We start from the raw sequence: 22,140 nt of genomic DNA on the forward strand, positions 1-22,140 counted from the left end.
AGTCAATCCCCACCACCACCTCTCCCTTTATTTACAAATCACCAACACCCACACCACGAAAACATTTCAATGTAGATCTACGCATCACCATCGTGCGAAAATGCCAAAGAAAGACAAGGGGAGGCTGATGTGGAGGATGTCGGAACGTCAAAGGTTTTTTTTTTTTGGTTTCTGAAATGGGAAGAAACGCCTAATATTTTCGAAATCTCCAGGTGGAAATACCCAGAAATTTTGAAACACCGTCCGACATCCAAAATTTTTGGGTGTTTCCTACTCTACTGTGCGAAGAAATGGGCATTTTGCCCTGAATGTTGTTGTCATTACGGTTTTATATATTATTGTTAGTAATATTATTATCAATAATATTATTGTTTTTGGAAGTATTGAGTAGTACTCCCTCCGTCCCTAAATTACATTCCTCTTTCTCTCTATTACGTGAAGAATAAATGCTAGAAAGAGGAAAGTAATTTAGGGATGGAGGGAGTATTATTGTTAGATTTTGTAAAATTGAAAGTTTCATTTATACATCAGCTGTGATAATCCAGTCAAATTCCTTCTCCTTCCAAAGCCTGTTTTAATAATATTACGGAGTATTGTTTTTGTTTTTGTTTTTTTTAACAAAGTATTGTTTTGACTAATATTGTCATTAAATTTATTTTTGTTAGATTTTGTAAAATTGGAATTCTTTGGTTGATTTTGAAAGTTATGTTGGCTGATTGATGGTCCTTGGTGGCTGGTGACTAGTTGATGTGATCAGTCAAAATATTTGAGGTAAATTTGATTTGTTTTATAGCAAGTGTAATCCCCCGTGATTTAAGAGTAAATTTTAATATACTTCTTTATTATATAAATGATTATTTTATCTCATTTTCATTAAATAAATTATTTTATGCAAAATTTATTTGAATCATGTTATTAATATGCACAAATTTAATTTATATTCCTCTTCCTGTGCACCAACCCATTTTGTTTATAATATTGCTAGCCCACTTTAGAATAAAGAAAGCTTACACTATTCTTCAAGCCCAATTATAAAATTCTACTCTTACTTAAACCTGGAAACCAAGTCCATATAAAAACCCCCAAAAACCCTCAAACTCTCCTCTATCTCATGTAATCCCCTTTTCCCTCTTACTGCCTTTCCCCTTCTCCCTTTTGTTGTTCACGATCAACAAAAAAAAAAAGGAAGCCTAGCCAACGCCATTGCTCACAGCTGCCGCCGCCCGCAATCTTCAACCACCACTGCGCTTAGTGGTTGATCCAGGATTTTATGGGTGCTGGTTACCGTCATCAATCAATCCAAAGGGTTGATTTTGTGAAGGATGATTTTGTGATGGAGGATGATGAATTTAAGGACTAAAGAAACTTGTTATATCATATGTGTTTTTCCTTTTTCATTCTAAAAATTAAGTTACAACACTAATACAAAACTAACCTTAAGTAACACCCAAAAAGTGTTACATAATGTGGCAAAAGTGTTATTATAGACAATAGGTAACACTTTATTGGGTGATACTTCCGCCCATGTTACCTTAGATCTTATGTAACACTTTGGGTAACTTATGGTAACACTTTGGGTAACTAAACCCTCTTATGTAGCACTTGTTATATTATTAGTATCATTTTTAAAATGTTACTTTTTATATCTTATGTAACACTTACTTATCATTGGTAACATTTTTCAATCATATAGTATCACTTATTCCGAATTAAGTATCACTTTTTCGAACTAATATAACACTTTGTTGATTATTAGGTAACATTTTTAAATCATCTTTTGACATACAGTATCACTTTATTAGACATTATGTATCACTTTTTGCAAACTAATGTAACACCTTATTAATTTATAGGTATTATTATTATTATTATTTAAAATATTCAATTTATTTAGTTTAAAAATAAAAATTATATTAACATATACAACTACAAATGTGAAATTAATATATACAAGAGAATAATTTGAATTGGTATTATTTCATAGTTTCATTACAAAAAAAAAAAAAAAAAAATACATAAACACCAATTTTTTTTTTATTTGTCTAAATTTTCTAAACAAAAAGATAGTTAAATTTGGTCTCTAAACAACCATATTCCAAAATACTCCGTAGAAAGAGAAAAATAATAGTCAGTCTAGTAGAAAGCAGTCACCAGTAGACCAGTAGTAACATCAGCTAGCAACAGCTAGCGGTAGTAGCAAACAACAACAACTAGTAGTAACATCGAACAACAGAAGCTAACAGTACCAGCAGCTATCATCAGACATCAGTACTAGTAGTTTACAGCAGCAAAAGCAGTTTACAGCAGCATATAGCAGCAGAAGCAGTTTACAGCAGCATACAACAGCAGACAGTAGTAATAGCTGTAGTAGTGACAACAGTAACAGTGAGAGCAACAACAACACTAGATGTCTGCTACAAATTCTTTAAGGGAGGCTAATAATGTTGATTTGGAACTAAAGTCAACTGGCACAATAAGAAATAAAGAAACAGTTAGTGAGCCATTTGATCCATTTAAAGCCTATAGCTTTAAAATGATCTAGGCTGCATAAAGTGTAGGATTTTTTATTGAACTAAAAAAGGATAATGTATTGCAGGATTAATGAAAAGTAGACTATTAATGTTAATTTTGAGCTATTTGGCTTAATTCTTAGAGCTTAATCTTGCAAAAGCCATTCAAACCAAACCGTTGAAACACATAACTCAAAAATGATATAAGCGTGTGTAACCTATTTGTAGATTAAATTCTGATAAATTATTGCTGACGTATAGAGTGAAATTCCAATAATATAGCATATGTTATTTTACTACTGCCACATTGCCAATATCTATCTAAAAAGGTGAAATTTTCTTTTAAATTAAGAACAATTCTATCAAACTGACCAAGATTTGTAAGTGCATATATGATAATATGAAGGGAGCTATTGTCAAAACAACAAATTAATGTCATACAATTAAACTTCTATAAATTAAGAACAACATACAATAGAAATATAACTAACCAAAAAAGACCTTGAGAATGGGGGAAAGTAACAGTCACATTGGTGGCGTTACAAATTTGTTTAGCTAGGCAGGCCGTATAAGATAAATCACCCTCACCAACCGCAAGTATCCTCTGCTTAATCCTATCATGCATTTTTGTTTATCAGTTTAGTCACTGATAATAATTTGTTTTTTCCTAAGTATTCACTGCCCTTTTTCTATGTGCCCCTAAATTTGTTTTAGGCAATGGATATTTATTCTTATCAATCATAACCACTAATATATATATGAGCTTTTGGCAGTTGTAAAGATCTGTTTTTCAATTTCCTCTCTAAAGTAGTGGAAGTTTTAATTATATAACTGTCAAATGGATTAGTCACCCTTAATTCTAGGAACATGGCTGTTAAGAGGACAGAGAAAATCTTTGAAATAGAGAAAGAAGTACCTGTTATTGCGAATGTGACCATGGTGACAACAAAAATGATGTTGAAGAGGTGCTTGGGGTGCTTCAGATCTCCATCAGACAGAGTAAGATGAAAAGTTATGCCAGAGTAACTGATAGTTGTAGAAGTGAAAGAGGTAAATAAAGAAGTATACTCATATGATTTACACGTGAGGGTAAATACGTAAATAAACTTTTTGAGGGGTATTAAAGTCCTCACACTGTTTCTTATATTGCTAAGGGGCTATTGATACTTAGTGTTTGGAATTTTGTTTCTGCATTTCACACCACCCTGCATCACATTATCTGATTTAGAGTACCTATATAGCTTCTGAACTGTCAAGTTGTGATGTGCATTGAAACACAAGAGAGGTATTGATTAATTTAAGCATCACTCACCCAAAGACCAAATCTGAACAAGAATTTTCAATATAATAAGCCCAGATTTGTGTTTGATAATGCATATCCTTAGCTTGTAAATAACTTCCATATAGCTATTTTAAGTCACTAAGTTGTAACAAAAGAATTCTCACACCTACATAAACACAACAGTTTCAAGAATCAAGAGACACCTACCTGATCCATATAAAATTCACCCAAGTTTCTGAAATAATGAGATAACAGCCTTAGCAGTACTGGATGCATCCTTTTTCGTTGGCTTGATGATACTCCATGACCATTAAAACACAACGTATCAGTCATAATTAGGAATTTTGCAGATAAACCATGCCATCTAACCTAAATTTATGACTCAAACTCATAATGGGCAGACAACAAAACAATATAAATAAAGAAGAACTGCTTGAATACGTTCAAATTGGTAATCACATAAGAATTTTACATATATCAACATATAACCAATTATTGTTCCACAATTATCAACATATATAATTATTCATAGCAATTAATAGAAGATGCAATAGCCCAAAGATAGATTGTATTAATATTCAGTGTGAACTCAACACAATTTCCTTTTTTTAAGAGGAAGGAATTCTCTTCCAAAACTTCTACTTACAACTTTTCTGAATGATCTTACATTCTTACTACCCTTCCCTCCCTTCAATTTATTACAATATTCCCTCATAATATATAACAAACTAATAGTGATAACAAAAATAACAAACTCCCCCATATTACTTAATTATTCTTCCTCTAACAAATCTAGTAACAGAACTCCACATCAGCTAACAAGTTTTGCTGCTGGTTTGGGATTTATCCCAATTCGTTAGAACACTTTTATTTAGAGATGAACATACTAATAACATCAAAAAAATTTATTTATGCTTTTAAAGATTAAATTTAAACAATAATAGCCAAAGGTAAAAATAACTTAAAGTAATTGAAACTGCAAAGTAGTAAATATTCAATCATCTATTTCAGATTAACCATCAAAGTGCAAATTACATGGAAACACAAATTTAATAATCGAAATCAGAAAAATTTATCCAAAAAATTAGAAATATTTCCTCTTGGAGTCTGAAATCTACAGCAACAGTAACCCACATGCATATTTCGAACACTTAGGGCAGTAATCAAGTTTACAAGCAATAGTTCAATAAAAAATTAATTATAAGCAATAGTTTAATATTATAATCGAGTTTATAAGAACCCTAAATTAAATATAATTACAATTAACTTAAGAATAAACCCTAGATTACGAAATTAAGATTCGATAATTGCATAAAGAATCAACTTGTTACCTGAGAGAATTCATCTCAATGGATATCAGAATAGGCCTCAATTGATTTCAGAATTTGCCTCAAAGGAGAACGTTGAGTGCGCTTCAATGGGAAATAATGAGAGACGAGGAAATGTATGTGTCAGAGGGGGACTTCGGTGGAGGAGGGCTCTAGTGGAAGAAGGTTATGGTGGAGCACCGTCAGGAGGGCGGTTGCGGTGGACGGGGGCAATGGTGGAGGACGTAATGCTAAGAGGGAGCTAATGAAGAAATGAAGAAAGGTCGAAATGCCAAAATAAGTTTAGGGAGGTAATGAAGTAGGGTCGTTTTTTTTATGGTACCTTTAGTCAGGGACCAATAATTAGTAAAAGTGGTACAATAGAGTGTTACTTAATATCAAAATGTTAGTGTGTTACAATAAAGTGTTACTTAATATCAAAGTGTTACAATCAAGTGTTACCTAATGTTAAAGTGTTACATAGTGTTACCTATAAAGTAGTTCAGTTTCCAGCTTTTAAAGTGATACCATGTGATGTTACCTTAGGTCACTTTTGTAGTAGTGCAATATCAATAAGATTAATTGATATTACTCATATAATATAGTTATTATTATGGACTACATAGCTAGGATTAAATAAATAAAAGTAGTGGCGGATTAAAAAAATACCCATAATGGGTTCAGACTTTCGGAGTTATCAAACATTGCATATGATAATTTAAATTAGTTAATTGATGTATATAATAAAATAAATGTACACAAAAATTGTAATTGTGTAATATATATATATATATATATATATATATATATATATATATATATATATATATGCTTTGATTTTAATGTAAAGAATAAAATTATATATACAATAATAAAAATGAAATGAAGGGAAAAAATTATAGAAAATTAATAGGCTAGTATGTAAATTGTCAAGTGGAAAAAATAGTCAAACAAAAGTATATGAAAGTTTTTTTTTAAAAATATACATAATTTTTTTTATTTTCATGAAAAATAGGAATAATAGGCCAAAATAATATTATAAATCAAATGAAAGAAAAGAAAAACAAAACATAGTACAATCATATGTAAATATGTAACGGAAGGCTAACATATAAATTGGAGGGAACAAAAAATATAAAGGGTTTGTGGTGGGATTTGATCCCCTGACCCCTGCCCATATAAGGAAAATCACATTCAAAATTTTACCGTTGAACCACGGAATTCCTTTAGTGATATTCTTGCTTTCAATAATTTTTAAACCTTAAATTTTCTAGGTCACGTGACCCACCGTGAACAACGCTGGGTTCGCCACTAACTGCGCCACCCGTACACCATCCGTACAACACACTCTTCTTCCTCCTCCTTCTTTCTTTTCTCTTTGTTAATTAATTAAAATTTTAATCTTTATTTAAAATATGGTCTTAATTTGTTATTACTATGATTTGATTATGCATGTAAATTACAAAAGGTTATAAATTTGTGAGTTGTGCTACGTTTAATTTAATGACAAAAATTTCAGATTTTTATAAGTATGAAAATTAGGGCTTAAACTTTTTTTTTTCCATGATTTTAGGGGTTAAAACGTGTTAACCAAGTTATTTACATATATATAGTGCTTAAATTATGTTAAAATTATATTTTTTGTGAATATAATTAATTTTCAGATTTTGAATTATGTTTATTTTGGGGTAATAGTGTGAAATTTGAAGGTTTGATTGAGTTCTTATGAAACTAATTGAAAAACCAATTATATATTTCAAGTTTAAATTTTTGTATTTATACATTAAGTTACTAAATCAAAATTTCAGATTTTAGGTTATTGTTTTTGAAGCTCTAACTTAACATATAATGTAAGTAGTTTCAAAGATTATTATAATTTTGAGGTTTCATGTATAAAATAAATTTTCAGATTTTTATTAAACTTTAAATTTGCTATATTTTCATGTATAAGAGTGTATTTTAAGGTTTTTATGAAGAAAATTAAAGAACTACATATAAGCTTTTGATTTTAATTAAAGAAAGTTTTTAAAGTGTTGTTTGATTTGGATTTTGAAGGTTTTAAAGTGAGTTAGTATTGCTATTAATTTATTTGCTTGGGTGTTGATTTAGTTCTTGTTGTTTAGTTTAGGAGAGGACTTTTTAGAAGGCGGCTTCTAGTTTCTAAAGTGGCCTACCGATTCGTTTATTCAAGGTACGTACGAGTTACGAAACCTTTCCTTTAGATGCATGTTTAGGAATGTATCGAGAATTTAATATCATGTATAGAGAAGACTGGGCGAAATGGTTTGGTTATACATTGTGATTTCCGAATGTCGTGTATTATACTACCTTAGCTTGCAAGTATTGTTATGCATTGATTTTGTAAGATGCGCTTAGGGGCAAAAGTACGTGAATATGTGGAATGATTTATTTATTACTCGTTCATGATTATTGAGATATAATGAGTAAAGGAAGAATTTAAGTCTTATAATACAAGGTTAAGATTGTGAGGTGCTTTATGCACTCAAGGTGTTTATACACCGAGATAGTTAAAGTAATCAATAATAAATATTGATTGTTACTAATAAATCAAGAGTTGAATTGAAAACTTGCTTTACTTGATTGAATTGATGTTGGATTGATTGTATTTTTTTGCATATGAGTCATCACCAAGTCTAAACTTGTAAATCACGTGAAGTGTAAGATGGATGAGCAATAAAACTTTGGATTTGTGCACATCTGGAGTAATGACAATCAAGGGTTGGGGTACATGAGGTTTTAGTCGTGCACTTTTCTAGAGGCCGTCGGATCTACAAGTCTCTTTTTTCATATACTTTTCAAAAACTAGGAGTTAGATGAGATCTCATACTAGCTATGGTCATGGAGTCGCGTCCATGGCCATTGGATGTTTTATTGATGTTTTCGAAAGGAGGTATGGGGTTTTTGTTTCGTTGATGTTCCAAATGGAGCATGGGATGGACAACCTTATCTATTGCTTAATCCAATGAATAAAATGAAATGATGTAACTACTATTAATTAGTGATGTTTTAGTAAAATTGACAGTGGAGTCATGTGTTGACTCTATGATTTAATTGTGTGTGATGATTGAATATTAGTAGCATGATAGGGATTTCTTATTATATTTCGCAGCTTGTATGTACTCAGCTTTGCTGATTGCGTGCTTTGTGTGTCTTTCTTTGGTCATGGCCTTTGCCTTTCAATGATCATGTGACCATCGAATTTTTACACTTGTAATATTGGGGAGCAGATTAACCACATGTTCTTACACATGCAGCATTCACATCTAGGTGGTAGGATTTTGAGTGGAGTGTTGGTTACTTTTCACAACTTATTTTGCTTCTTATTTTTGAATTTATTAAACTCGGTTTCATTTTATACTACTTTTACTAGTTTGGGTTTTGAATAAGGGCCTTAATGATTCCAATTTGTAAGATTAATTTGGTTTTGTTTATTGATTTGAAACTTATTTATAACTGAATTAGTTTTTCCGCTGCTAATTTCTGATATAACCTTAATGTTTGTACACGTGGCGGCAACACGTTAGTAATTCTCTTGGATATTGTTCATGGTACTCACAGGTTTAAAGAGATAATTATTGGGGAGTTACAACAAGGGTCGAAATGTATTTTTAGGTTTTAAATGCAGGTGTTGTTTGGAGATTTGAGGGCGTCGTATAGTGTTCCACTCAAAGAATTATGAAAATTACATATTTAAAAAGTAATGATGAGACGAATCTAACAAGGTCCAATTTCATGATGTTTTTCCTTATATATTAGTATTAAAATGAGGTTAATGCTTAGTCAAATTAATAAATCAGATAAGACAAGTTAATAAAAATTCAAATTAAATAAGACCAAATAATATCTTATTAAAATCCACAAATTATGTGGCTAGCCACATGGTGTGGTCACTTCACATATAAGATAACTAAATAAATAATAGGGGTCGCGGTGATGAGTAAATGGGGTTACCTAGACGTATGTGAGTTACTTTAAATGAAAAAAGGGGTTACTCTCTTACATAAGTGGAATCATTCTTTTAATTTTTAAAACAAAAAAATAGGGGTTACTCGAATGAACAAATGAGGTTACTTATACTACATCCTCTTCATATTACTCGCAACATTTTCCAAAAATAGTGCTTCACATTACTCGCAACAAATATTTTTCTTTCCTTATTTAGTAAGTTTTTGCCTGCAAAATGAATATTTTCCCTTACTTTTTTTTAACTCACCTTCTTAGAACTCTTATTCTAGTTTCATTATCTTTAGCATTAGATTAATTATCCTAACCATTCCCGCCAAAATTACACCCAACCTTTTAAAATCCCCTATCTCCCAACCACACTCATTGAATGCATCGTCATTCAATTCATCTGTTGAAGATGGTTGGGTGCATTCAATTCTGGATTTCTTGAAAACCAAACCCCCAAACCCTAGTTATTCATATTCATCCTCTTCTCTTTCTCTAAAAATGCTCTGTTTCTCTCTCTTGATTTTCTAGGTTTTCTTCTTTTTCTCTCTTGCTTTCCAATCTCTTATTTTGCTTATCTTTCACCATGAATCTTCAAACGAAAAAAACCCAGACCTGCAATGCTACAAGTCTCTTCCTTCTGCTACTAAACTCTCTTTGTCTTGTCCTTCTTTTCTAAGGTACAAACCTCGCCATGGATCTAGTATCAAGAAACCTGCACATCGCGCTTCTATAATTGCGATGAGGAAGATTCATGGGGCTAAATTTATGGAGTATATCTCCAGTGATGACGAAGAGAAACCACCAAAGGTTGTTGTTTTGGCTTTTGGATCTAAGAACGGTGGTCCACCTACTCCCGCTGTAGATATAGTTCAGAAACTAGGGACTCTGGCTTTGTTGAGCTCACTATTGGGGAAGTTCTCCAGCCACATGAGTCCCATCCTATGCTGGCTAGGAGTGTAGTTGGACCTAGTTCTGGTACGAAGCACATCAGACCTGGCCTCCCTAAAGGTCTTGAGCCAAATGATGTGTACATGCATAACTTATCTTCAAATCTACTACCCCTGGTAATAAGTTCCCCCAAACCAAATGGGCAGCATAAATTCTAAAATCCTAACTTTGTTTAATTTTGGATGAATTGTGGTTAATTATGTAGGACTTTAGATACTTTAAGCGGCATTTCATGAATCATATTCATAAGCATCTAATAACCAAGATCATTGCATAACACACAAAGAACATATAATTGTACCTTTGAAGTGTGAATCCACGTGCGATCGATCAAGAACAATGGGAGATAAAGAACCCCAAACGTGATTCCTCTACTTGGTCCACGAGCACAAGCTAAACCTCCACTAATGCTAGTTAGTATTGATTGAACGCTTAAATCAACCTTTAACGAAGAAAAGAGACACGAACTAACCACGAACCACCACAACAAATACCACGAGCCACCATGAGGGGGCACCGGCCATGCGAACGTGAGGAGAGAGGGGAGGGCCATGAGTAAGGAGAGAGAAAAGGGAGTTTAGGGTTTTGGGAAAACCGGTTGCCTTGTTTCACAATTCATTGACTGTTATTTGTGACTTAATTCAACCTTAGGCGTAGATCTTATTTATAGATCATATTTCTAAATAAGCTTGGCTAGGTGTGTCTAAGTCTCGTGATGGACATATGGTGTTTTGAAAAGGCTAGTCTTAGAAAGAGAGATAGAAAGAACAAGCTTCTAGCTTAGAGAGAGAAGAGAAAATAGATTGATGATTAAAAACGGGGAAAATCAACCTTATTCATAGAGAAAAATGGCCGTAAACGATAGAAAATAGTCAAAACTTAAATCGGAATAAAATTGATCTGTCGCGATGCAACAACTCTTTCGTTCGGCACATGCCTGCGGTTCAACTACATGCCTGTCATTCAGCGACAGGCTTGTCACAACACGATGGTGCTGCATGATAAATTTTTGTACGGAGTCTGTTTTCCAATATAATTGGGATTAATAAGAGTCGTACTTATCTTTAAAAATCATATTTAAAACACTTGTTTTATTCCAAATAAAATCCTTTATCTTTTCAAAATCAAATAAAAATATAATTAATTATCCTAATCCCATTAGAATTTAAAATAAACTTCTAGATTATTCTAGAAAATTAAAGTAATTTCTAATTACTTTAAGAATAATAATTAATGGACCCTCGACATGATTATTGGGCCGTACATAAAACTCATTTAAGATCCAATTTAGCATTTTGGCCATAACTTTTCCATTATTCATCAAAATTGGGCTTATAATATATCGTTGTAAAGATATTTTCAAGCCCCATCCAACTACACAATTATTGGACCAATATCATGGACCAAAATAAACTGGACTGGACATCTTTCATAGATAGGATACGAAAAGAAAGATTTTTGAAAACCGAAAGAAGTATTTTTATTAAAAACAGAGGGATCACGAGACTCTTCCATATTTCACCGCGTTCGATAATCAATGACGTGAAAAGTACATATCACTGGGCTTGGGTTTTAGGGAGACTCAATCAGGTGTCTACAATAACCAATTGATATGTCTATTTTATATAGTGTTTTACCCCCGTCCCTTGGTTATAATTGATATTGTTTTTGGCTCTTTAGAGCCAATTTTATTACTAATTGGTGTTGTCTAGTGTTTTCGTAGTTTTGGTTGAGTTTTGTAGGGAATTGCACATTTGGAGCATTTTCCTGAGATTTTATGAAGCAACTACGAGCATTGGAGGAGCACGACCACTTTTCAAAGCCCAAGGCCGGTCAGAGTCATCGAATCGGTGATTAAGGGCTTGCCACATGAGATACCAAGGCGTTGGACCGAGTATTAAAGCCCCAAAAAAGGAAATCCGGATTGGGTCGAAGAATCAAAGCCCAATCAAATGTCTAATCGAACGCTCAAGAGCCTTGCCCGATCAGGCTGCCCTCGCCCCGAGGCGCGCCCGACCGGGCGGGGCAGAAGAAGAAGCGAAGCCCTCTTCGCCCAATCTCGCGCTTGGTCTCTACGAAGGAAAAAGGCACACCCGACCGGGTGCGTGTTTTAGAGGATGCTTTTCGACGATTTTACTTAGTTTTTAATTAGGATTATTAGGAGCTTTGTATAAATACGTTTTAGTGTTTTTGACACAATTTACCTTTTCTTTTAGTTTTTCTCTCTCTACTTAGTTTTTAGATTAAACTTCTCTCATTGTTTTTCTCTCTCTACAACTCTACAATTTTGTTCTTAATTCAGTCCATTATTTTTGTTAACCTTGGCAACGATTTCTTCTCTATTATTTTCAGTAATTTAATTTCTTTATTTCATCATGTCTTTTTTATTTTCTTTGATTAGTTTAGATTTAACTATGTGTGAGTAGTTTTATTTCTAGGTTTGTTGGGATCCATGAATAATATGAAGGGCTAATTTATTATTGTTGATTGTCAATGCTTGATTAATTTCCTATTGATTGAATAAATGCTATGCAATTAGACTAGGCCTGGTTTAATTGTATGAGTTTTGCAATATTGATTCGAGATTCGAGAGATGAGAATTGATGTTTAGGCTTAGTTTCAATAGGCGGACTAATTTATAAATGATTAATTCGAGATTCGAGAGATAAGATTTAATACCGGTAAATTAACTATGTGATTGTAATACAAAGCGAAAGCCCTTTATGATCTGATTATTGATGCATTGATGATTGGTTTTTATGTTTTACCCTGGAACTTTATTTATTGGTGAACCTATACCCTAGTCTTTTATTAATTGGTTTCTCCCTACTTTTATCTCCCTTAGTTTATTTTCATCATATCTATAATTTAGTTACTTTTTAATTTAGATTATTTATATTAATTAGGAATAGGAAGAATTGTTTCCCTGTGGTTTGACCCTTCTTCCCTATCTGCATAGCTAGAGGAATTTAGGAATTATTTTTTATTAGGTGATACGACTTTATCGTGTCAAAAGTTGGCACTGTTGTCGGGGAAAGGGTTTCATTTTTATTTCTAATTGTTTTCGTAGTCTAAATTATTTTTCTCCCGTCTCATAGAACGCAAGTTCTCTAAGACAATTTTCTCATATGTGTTTGTTCAGTTGTGTGTTTATGCCCAAGAGTTGTAGTTCAGGTTACATTCCATTCGATCCTGAAATCGAACGATACTAGATGCATCGAACACGATAGAAATTTTTTTACAGGCAGATACAAGACACTTCCAAAGGTTATCCACCTTCGGAACCCCCATTTGATTCTAGTGATTCGGAAGTTTCTTCAAAACCTGAATTAGAGATGACGGCGAATCCACCTCCACAGCCACCTCGCAAGCTCAACAATTATTCGCGGCCGGTGCTAACAGATTTTCCACACCTTACTCCTACTCTGGCCCTTGATGGAGTGCAATTCTATATCAAGCCCCAATTTATCACGATGATAGAGAGGAAGCAATTCAGTGGAGCTAAGGGTGAAGATCCTAATCTTCACATTGCAGATTTCTGCCAATATTGCAATACCATTAGGCAAGCTGGGGTCAAGCAAGACCAAATCAGGAAGATTCTTTTTCCCTTTTCATTATGTGGAAAAGCTAAATTATGGTTTAATGGTTTGAATAGAACTACACTTGGTATTACTGATTGGGAAATTCTTGCTTTGAATTTTTATAATAAATATTACCATGCAGATAGAACATCTTTACTAAGGAGTGCTATTTAAAACTTTTCCCAAAAGCCAGATGAAACTTTATATGAGGCTTGGGAAAGGTTTAAGGATCTACAGAGAGAATGCCCCCAGCATAATCTAGCAAAATGGCAGTTGATCCTAGCTTTTTACAATGGACTTGGAAACTCATCTAGATCAATTCTAGATTCTGCAGCTAGTGGGAGATTCATGAATCTTAATGTTGAAAATGCAGGTCAAGTTATTGAAGACATGGAAATTCATAATTCCAATATGGGAATCCGAGAGGGTTTGCTAACAAAGGAAAACATAATGTTGATTCTATATCCTTTTTGCAGGCTCAGTTAACATCTATTTGCCAGAAAATAGATAATCTTACTGTTATTCCTAACTTTGTAGCTAATGTTTCTACTGTTACTAATAATGAAGCTTTTTGTGAAAATTGTGGAATTGTAGGACATTGGGAGCAAGATTGTAGGAGTTCCATGGAGCAAGTAAATGCCTTCCAAACCTATAGGTAAAATAACCCATACTCCGACACTTATAATCCTGGCCTCCGGAACCATCCATATCTTTTCTACCGGAGTGCCAATGTACAAGATCCTCCACCTACACAACAAACACAACAGAAACCACCACCACAACAAAAATATTACCATCCTAATTCAGGCCAGAAAACCCAATCATAACCCTCCTCATCTTCTGACCATGCTATGTAAGAAAGTAGAGCAATGATATCAAGCATATAAAAGCATATGGAGAGTAAGGATGCACAAATTGATTCAATTATAGCTCACAATAAAATCATGGACAATCAAATTGCGTAAATTTCATCTACCCTACAAACCTGTCAGCAAGGAGCTCTACCAACGCAACAATCCATCCTACGGATCATGCTAATGCGATTACTCTAAGGAATGGTTCACACTATGACGGGCCTCCTATTCCCAAGGATGATGAACCTGGTAAATCTCAGGACAAGGGTAGAGATGTGTAGACCCTAGTTATCAAACTTCCATTCCCAAATAGACATTTGAAGAGTAAGTTTGATAAGCAATTCGTTAAGTTTTTGGAGGTTGTGAAAATTTTGCAGGTAATAGTTCCTTTCACTGATTTAATTACTCAGGTTCCTTCATATGCTAAATTTATGAAGGATATCTTGACTAGAAAAAGGGCCTTTAATGAGGTAGAAACTATAACTTTTACAAAGGAATGCAGTGCTTTATTTCAAAATAAATCCCTTCCTTAATTAAAGGATCCTGGTAGTTTTTCTATCTCCTGTCATATTGGAAATGTCTTCATAGATAAAGCATTATGTGATTTGGGTGATAGTGTTATTTTTATGCCATAGTCTGTGTGTGATAAACTTAATATGAGTGACTTGAAAGTTACTAACATTACTTTACAAATGGCAGACCGTTTTGTTAAATACCCCTTAGGTATTTTAGACGATGTTCCTGCCATAGTTGGTAAATTTTTTATCCCTGTAGATTTTGTTATTTTAGACATGGATGAGGATACACAAATTCCCATTATATTAGGTAGGCCTTTTCTCCATATTGCAGGAGCCATTATTGATGTTAAAAATGGAAAACTAACCCTTTCCGTTGGAGATGATGATGATATTTCAAAACCTTCAGAGGTTAAGAAACCTGAACTTAAACCTCTCCATTCTCATTTAAATATGTTTTTCTTGATGAGAGGGAACTATACCTTGTGATCATTAGTACTGCACTCGAGGACCCACAAACTTCCAAACTTCTAGAGGTTCTTCGAACCCATAAAAGAGCAATAGGGTACAATATCGATGATCTCAAGGGTATTAGCCCTGATTTTTGTATGCACATGATACATTTAGAGGACAACTACAAGCCATGTATTCCCACCTCCTGGTTGTCATCGCTCGATCACTTCCTTTCCCCCCCCCCTTTAGGGATTGTAATAATTCTGGTTTTGCACTATTTGTTCCAAGGGAGAAACCAGTTACAGGATCAGGAAGGTCAGAGCTGTCGTTGATATGCAAAACAGAGTTTAAGATATCCCTATAACCAATCTCACTTTTTAGGATTGTACCTTCGCGCACTCCTTTGTTCCGCCACAGAGCGAGCCTTAGTATGGAGACCTACTAAGTGAAAACTTTCAAATTCAGAGAAACCTTGGAATTAATAAAAATGGGCAATCCTGAGCCAACTCCTTTTGTCAAAAGCAAAAAAGAAAGATTCAGAAAGCAACAATAAAAAAAGGATAGGTGCAGAGACTCAAAGGAAGCTGTTCTAACAAATGGGGTTGAATGTGCTGTGTTGTTCTAAGAATTCTTCCATCGAATCCCCACTCCAAAAAGGTTGGCTCTAATTAAAAATAAGACGTGGGATTGAGTGCCCCGTCCTCCTGATGTTAATGTTATTCGGTCTATGTGGCAACAAAATATCTCAGATTTGGAAGGGCTAACCTGCAATCCTGAGCTGTCAGCAAAAAGCGGAAAGCCTCGCTTCATTTTTTTCCAAGAATTCATGCACTTTCCTTTACCCCATAGGGCCTTCTCTAATAGGGGAAAGCCTTCCATTTCCGTCAAATGACCTGGCCTCTCCCGGTTCTTCCACCGTCCGGGTTCCCCCCTATTATTCACACACACTTTTCGATGACTTATCGGCTGCCTTGCTTGAGGAATAGTTTCACAAAAATGGAGACGAACCAGAATAACGTCCAATCTTGTTTCTGGGTTGCGTTTAAGAGTCCGTGGCACTAGCCTTTCTTTCTTTACTTGAGAAGGTTCTTACCAGGCATATTACTCATCGATTATTTGGGAGCAATCCACCTGAACGAATCGTTCGACTATGACCAGGCAGCCTTTCTATTTCAAAGCGAGACCACCTAATTCAAGAAAGGCCACGCAGTCGACTCCTATTTTGAAGGGGATGAGGAAGAAAAGAGGTTATATTTTCTAAAAAGGGGGACCAATTCCAGGTTGTTATAGCCACAATTGATACGAAAATCCAAGTTTTCTACTGTTTCCCCTGCTATTTGAAACGGGGGTTCCTCTTCTTCCAGGCTCTCCTCGACACCAGAAATTTCTGGTGCGCCGGCCAGCCTAGCTCATTCTTGGATGAAGAGCCCGGGCTCAAGGATAAGCAGGGGTTTCACTTTCATCCTAGGTGTAAGAAGATGAATCTCACCCAAACTTATAACTGAGTCTATCTGACTTATCCAGCTGCAATTACCTTAAGTGTCTCCCAATATATTACCTTGTTTTATTTTTGCGGATGACTTTTGACTTTTTGAAAAAGGCGACCCGCCGCGCCGGGCTATAAGATACAGCTGTTGTACTACTTGACTGGTAAGGAAGATGAAAAACAAAGAAAATCTCGATCTCCGAAAGCCCTTTCCTTCCTTCGTCGTGCAGCCTTCCAGACTTCATATTCATCATTTTTGAAAGCGGGGGGAAGGGATCTCTTTTCTGCAACGGAAAAAGAGGAGCAGATTTGACTCGGCACAACCTAACGACACGTGTTTGCCGTAATGCTGAAACTATAGCGAATGCATCTATCGTCATTGATGCATAAATAAAGAGACCCATATCACATCCCGGATCTGATGAAATAGGATGAATTGAGACGGTATTTTGTAAATACTTAATTATCTTGAATATATTAACCATTTCTTCAATTTTATTTATTATCCTTGATTACAAGAGAAAGCCGACTTTTTCACATTTCAGAGTATTTGGGGGCGTTTGCTATGTCTTTGTACCTGACCAGTTGAGGACAAAGTTGGAAAAGAGGGTCATTAGTCCTTACCTATTCAAGTAAGTGAATAGGAATTACCTTGTAGTCAGAAAGAAGAAAGCCAAACAAGTCGTTTCACCCCTTACTAGAAAGCTTCTCGCGAGGACGCCCTCCATTACACTAGCCTTAAGCTAATGGCAGACATAAAAATTTCATCAGCAGCAAAATAGGCATCTTAATCTTCAGTAGGAAATTCCTTCATCAGTCCCAAAGGAGATTGAATCCTAATATGCAAGAAGTAGTTAAAAAAGAGGTGATGAAATTACTTGATGCAGGTATTATCTATCCTGTTTCTGACTCAAAGTGGGTAAGTTCAATTCAGGTGGTTCCTAAAAAGGGTAGGATGACTATGATTAAAATGATAAAAATGAATTGATTCCCACTAGAACTGTTACATGGTGGCGTATGTGCATTGATTATCGTAGATAAAATATTGCCACCAAAAAGGTTCACTTCCCTCTCCCTTTTATTGATCAAATGCTTGAGAGGTTGGCTAATCATAAGTTCTTTTATTATATGGATGGGTATTCAGAATTATTCCGAATTACAATTCACTCTGAAGATCAAGAGAAGACTACATTTACATGTCCTTATGGCTTTTTTACATATCGTTGAATGCCTTTTGATTTATGTAATGCCGTTGCTACCTTTTAACATTGCATGATGAGTATTTTTTCTGATTTCATAGAGTCTATCATGGAAGTATTTATGGATGATTTTAGTGTGTATGGGTCTTCATTTAATGCATTCCTTGTAAATCTCGCTAAAATTTTAAAAAGATGCGAAGAATGCAACTTAGTCTTAAATTGGGAGAAGTGTCACTTTAAGATGAAAGAAGGATTAGTCCTTGGTCATATTGTATTTGATAAGGGTATACAGGTAGATAAGGCTAAGATTTCTGTGATTGAGAAATTGCCTCCTCCAGTCAATGTTACGGGGGTTAGAAGTTTCTTAGGTCATGCGGGGTTTTATCGTCGTTTTATTGTATTTGATAAGGGTATACAGGAGTTTCTTGTTGTTATCTATGCTTTAGAAAAATTTAGATCATATCTAGTTGGTTCTTAAGTCATTATTTTTACTGACCATGCAGCTTTGAAGTATTTAATCTCCAAGGAAGAATCAAAGCCTAGGCTCCTCCGTTGGGTTCTCTTGCTCCTAGATTTTGATGTGGAGATTAAGGATAAGAAAGGGGTAGAGAACGTTGTGGCAGACCACTTGTCACGTATCAGGTATGATGAGGGTAAGGATTCTCATCCTATTAATGATTCTTTTCCAAATGACCACTTGTATGCAGTTTTAGAGCAACACCCTTGGTATGCAGATTATACAATATTTGGTGGGTGGTACTCTACCCTTCTGACTTGTCCTACCAACAGAATAAGAAGTTCCTTATGATGTTAAATATTATTTTTAGGATGATCCTTTTTTGTTTCGTGAGTGTGCAGATGGATTATTTTGCAGATGTGTTCCCGAATGGGAAGTTCACAGTGTTCTTACTAGTTGTCACAACTCATCGTATGGAGGACATCATGGTCCCACCAAAACGATGGCCAAGATTATGAGTCGAGTTTTTGTTGGCCTACTATATTTAAGGATGCTAACACTTTTGTGCATGCTTGTCACTCTTGCCAGAGGACTGGCAATATTTTGCGGCGGCATGAGATGCCTCAACCTGGAATACTAGAAGTTTAAAGTTTTGATGTTTGGGGTGTTGATTACATGGGACTGTTTCCCTCTTCAAGAGGGAATAGTTATATAATTGTCGTCGTTGATTATGTATCCAAGTGGGTAGAGGCCATTGCCAATCCTACCAATGATGCCAAAGTGGTCCATAGGCTTTTCAAGAAAACCATCTTCCAAGATTTGGAGTGCCTAGAGCTATAATCAGTGATGGAGGATCTCACTTTCATGAGCGGAAGTTAAACACCCTCCTCAAAAATTATGGTGTATACTATAGGATAGGTTTAGCCTATCATCTCCAAACGAGTGGCCAAGTTGAAGTTTCTAACCGCGAGATTAAGGCCATTCTAGAGAAAGTGGTAGCAAAATCAAGGAAAGATTGGAGTGATAAGTTATATGACATCCTTTGGGCGTACAGAACTGCATTTAAGACCCCGATTGGTACTAATCCCTATAGGCTTGTTTATGGTAAAGCATGTCACCTCCCGGTGGAATTGGAATACAAGGCATATTGGGCTATTAAGGAGCTCAATTTGGATGCTAAGCTAGCAGGAGAAAAGAGGATTCTTCAACTTAATCAACTAGATGAGTTTAGGTTGACGACCTATGATATAGCACATGTCTACAAGGAGAAGACCAAGAGATGGCACAACAAAATGATCTTTCCAAGAGAATTCAAAGAGGGTGACAAGGTGTTGTTGTTCAACTCTAGACTTAAACATTTCCCATGAAAGTTAAAGCCAATGTGGTCGGGTCTTTTTACTGTTAAAAGGGAAAATAAATTTGGTTATGTGGAATTGATCAATGAGCATGGTAACGAGTTCAAGGTAAATGGTCAAAGACTTAAGCTATACGATGAAGGGGGTATGATTGGTGCAGTTGAACTACTTTGCCTAATCGATTCCAGTTCATCTTGAGTGACATGTGGTAAGAGGGTCGTGCGGGACCTAGATAAACCAACGCTTTGCGGGAGGAAACCCGTATTTTCTTTCTTTCTTTTTAGTTCAGTCTTCTTTCTTTCTTTTTCTTAGTGTGAGGAGATAGGAGGGAACTTAATGAGTTCTATGAGGTTTTTTACAGGTTTGATGGAAAAAGGTTAGTCAAATTTGGAGACAAGAAAAGAAGAAAAAAATGGACTCAAGTGCTGTAGCGCGCCCTACCGGGAGAGCTCGCGCTCGACCGGCACTAGAAGAGAGTCCTTAAAGGAAAAAATTTGCCCGACCGGGCGCGAGAGACAAGTAGAAAAATCAACAATTTTTGCCCGACCGGGCGCGAGAGTAGACGAGTACAAAACTTTTTCTTGCCCGACCGGGCGCAAGAGTTGAAGAAAATTAGGAAGAACGCTCGCCTGAGCAGGCGCGAGAAGGGGTAACATGCTCTGTTTGATAGACGCCAATTTCTACATGCCTCAGCAGCTTTTTGTGTTCGATAAAATTTTCCAGTTTTTCACAGCATCATTTCGATTTTAGTTGTGAAAGATATTCCTCAAATTTTTTACGTGTAAAATAATCCTATGTTTTTAACTCATTATGGATGGTCTTTCCAATGAGATATTTTTTATGCATATGACAATAATGTTAATCAAAATTATGCACATGAAATACTTAGAACTTTTAGAGTCTCATCCACTCATTCTAAATAATTGCCAAAATAAATTTTAGGAATTGAAATAGAAATCCTCCCTAGCGGAGTCGCCAAAAACTATAGGGAATATTTCAAGAATTACCCCAAACTTGAACCCCCCTGTGATCATACACTTAAGCATGGTGGCGTCCATAGGGAAGGAAGCTAGAGCAAAATAGTCACCAACAAGTTTTAGGAACTTGTAATCCGTTCACAGGGTGAAGGTTACACCCCTTAGCGATCCAGGAGATCGTGAACTCCAATAGGTCTGGAACCATGAATGGAAGTTCGGGGATGATGGTACAAATCCAACCTAAAAGAGATTGAACCTGCCCTTTTAATAGGCCTCTACTTTATTCTTCTCGTATTCATGTGCGCTTTCTGACTAACATGCAATCAATAGGATTAATGCACAAATAAAACTATTATTGGCGATCACTTGAATTATAATCAAATTAACCTTAAACAAGATTATTAATTATCTTATTAAGCGTGATTACAAGTGCCAATTCTCTTTAAACATGCATAAAAAGCGTGATCAAACAATAACAATAAATAAGCATCAAGCAACATAATAATTGTTTCGGGGTTTTCTGATGTCCTGCGGGAGAGTTACAATTCCGAGACTGGAACCGGACGCCTGTACCTGCAAAACAACGGAGACTCCTGGTGGTGGGAGCTCCGCCTCCAACGGTCAAGTAAGTACTTGATTAAGGAGTAATTAATGCGGAAATTAAAGTGATTAGGTCTCTCTAGGTGAGAGTGTTTAATGTGAGTTTTTAGCGTAATCAGCCTGTAACTCTGTGTGTAATCAATGTGTTTTTTCTGTAATCCCCCCTTAATGAGGATTAAGGGAGGTATTTATAACCTTGGGAAACGTGCCAATCCTAGGTTTAGGTTAACCTAGGGCTGATTGGGCTTCCCTCGGAAGTTGGGCCTGGGTGGCCGGTTTCTCCATTAGGCATGGAGTATGCCACGTGTCATGACATAACAGGTCCAAGGTGGACGAATAAGCGTGTGCCACGTGGCATGCCCTGACAGTTCCATCTGGGGGACACTTGGCAGGACCTAATTGGCCCACGTGGCGCATTCCGATTGGTGCAGCAAAATCCCCTAATCATTTGCCCCTCACAGGTGGCACGTGACTGGTCACGTGTTACCTGTGACAGGTGCCGCACTGTAACAGGCGACGACCTGCTACAGGTGTCAGTCGGCGAAAGGCCGAGAGATTTTCCCGCCCAAATTTTGAATTCTGAAAGTGACCCTTCGCCTTCTCACTTCGCCTATATAAGGGAGAGTTGTCTTGAGTCATTT

General features: G+C 35.5%; 1 long non-coding RNA gene across 1 annotated transcript; it reads right to left on the bottom strand.

Annotated features, from left to right (window-relative positions):
- Positions 1-1,953: 1,953 nt before the first annotated feature.
- LOC110721159 lies at positions 1,954-5,532 on the bottom strand. The gene is made up of 4 exons (XR_002511397.1): positions 5,124-5,532; positions 4,000-4,091; positions 3,427-3,495; positions 1,954-2,465 (listed from the first exon to the last, which is right to left on the bottom strand). It is a non-coding gene; the product is annotated as an uncharacterized LOC110721159 (long non-coding RNA).
- Between the last annotated feature and the right edge of the window lie 16,608 nt (positions 5,533-22,140).

The sequence above is a fragment of the Chenopodium quinoa genome, unplaced genomic scaffold (assembly GCF_001683475.1).
Source record: "Chenopodium quinoa cultivar QQ74 unplaced genomic scaffold, ASM168347v1, whole genome shotgun sequence".
Taxonomy (NCBI): Eukaryota; Viridiplantae; Streptophyta; class Magnoliopsida; order Caryophyllales; family Amaranthaceae; genus Chenopodium; species Chenopodium quinoa.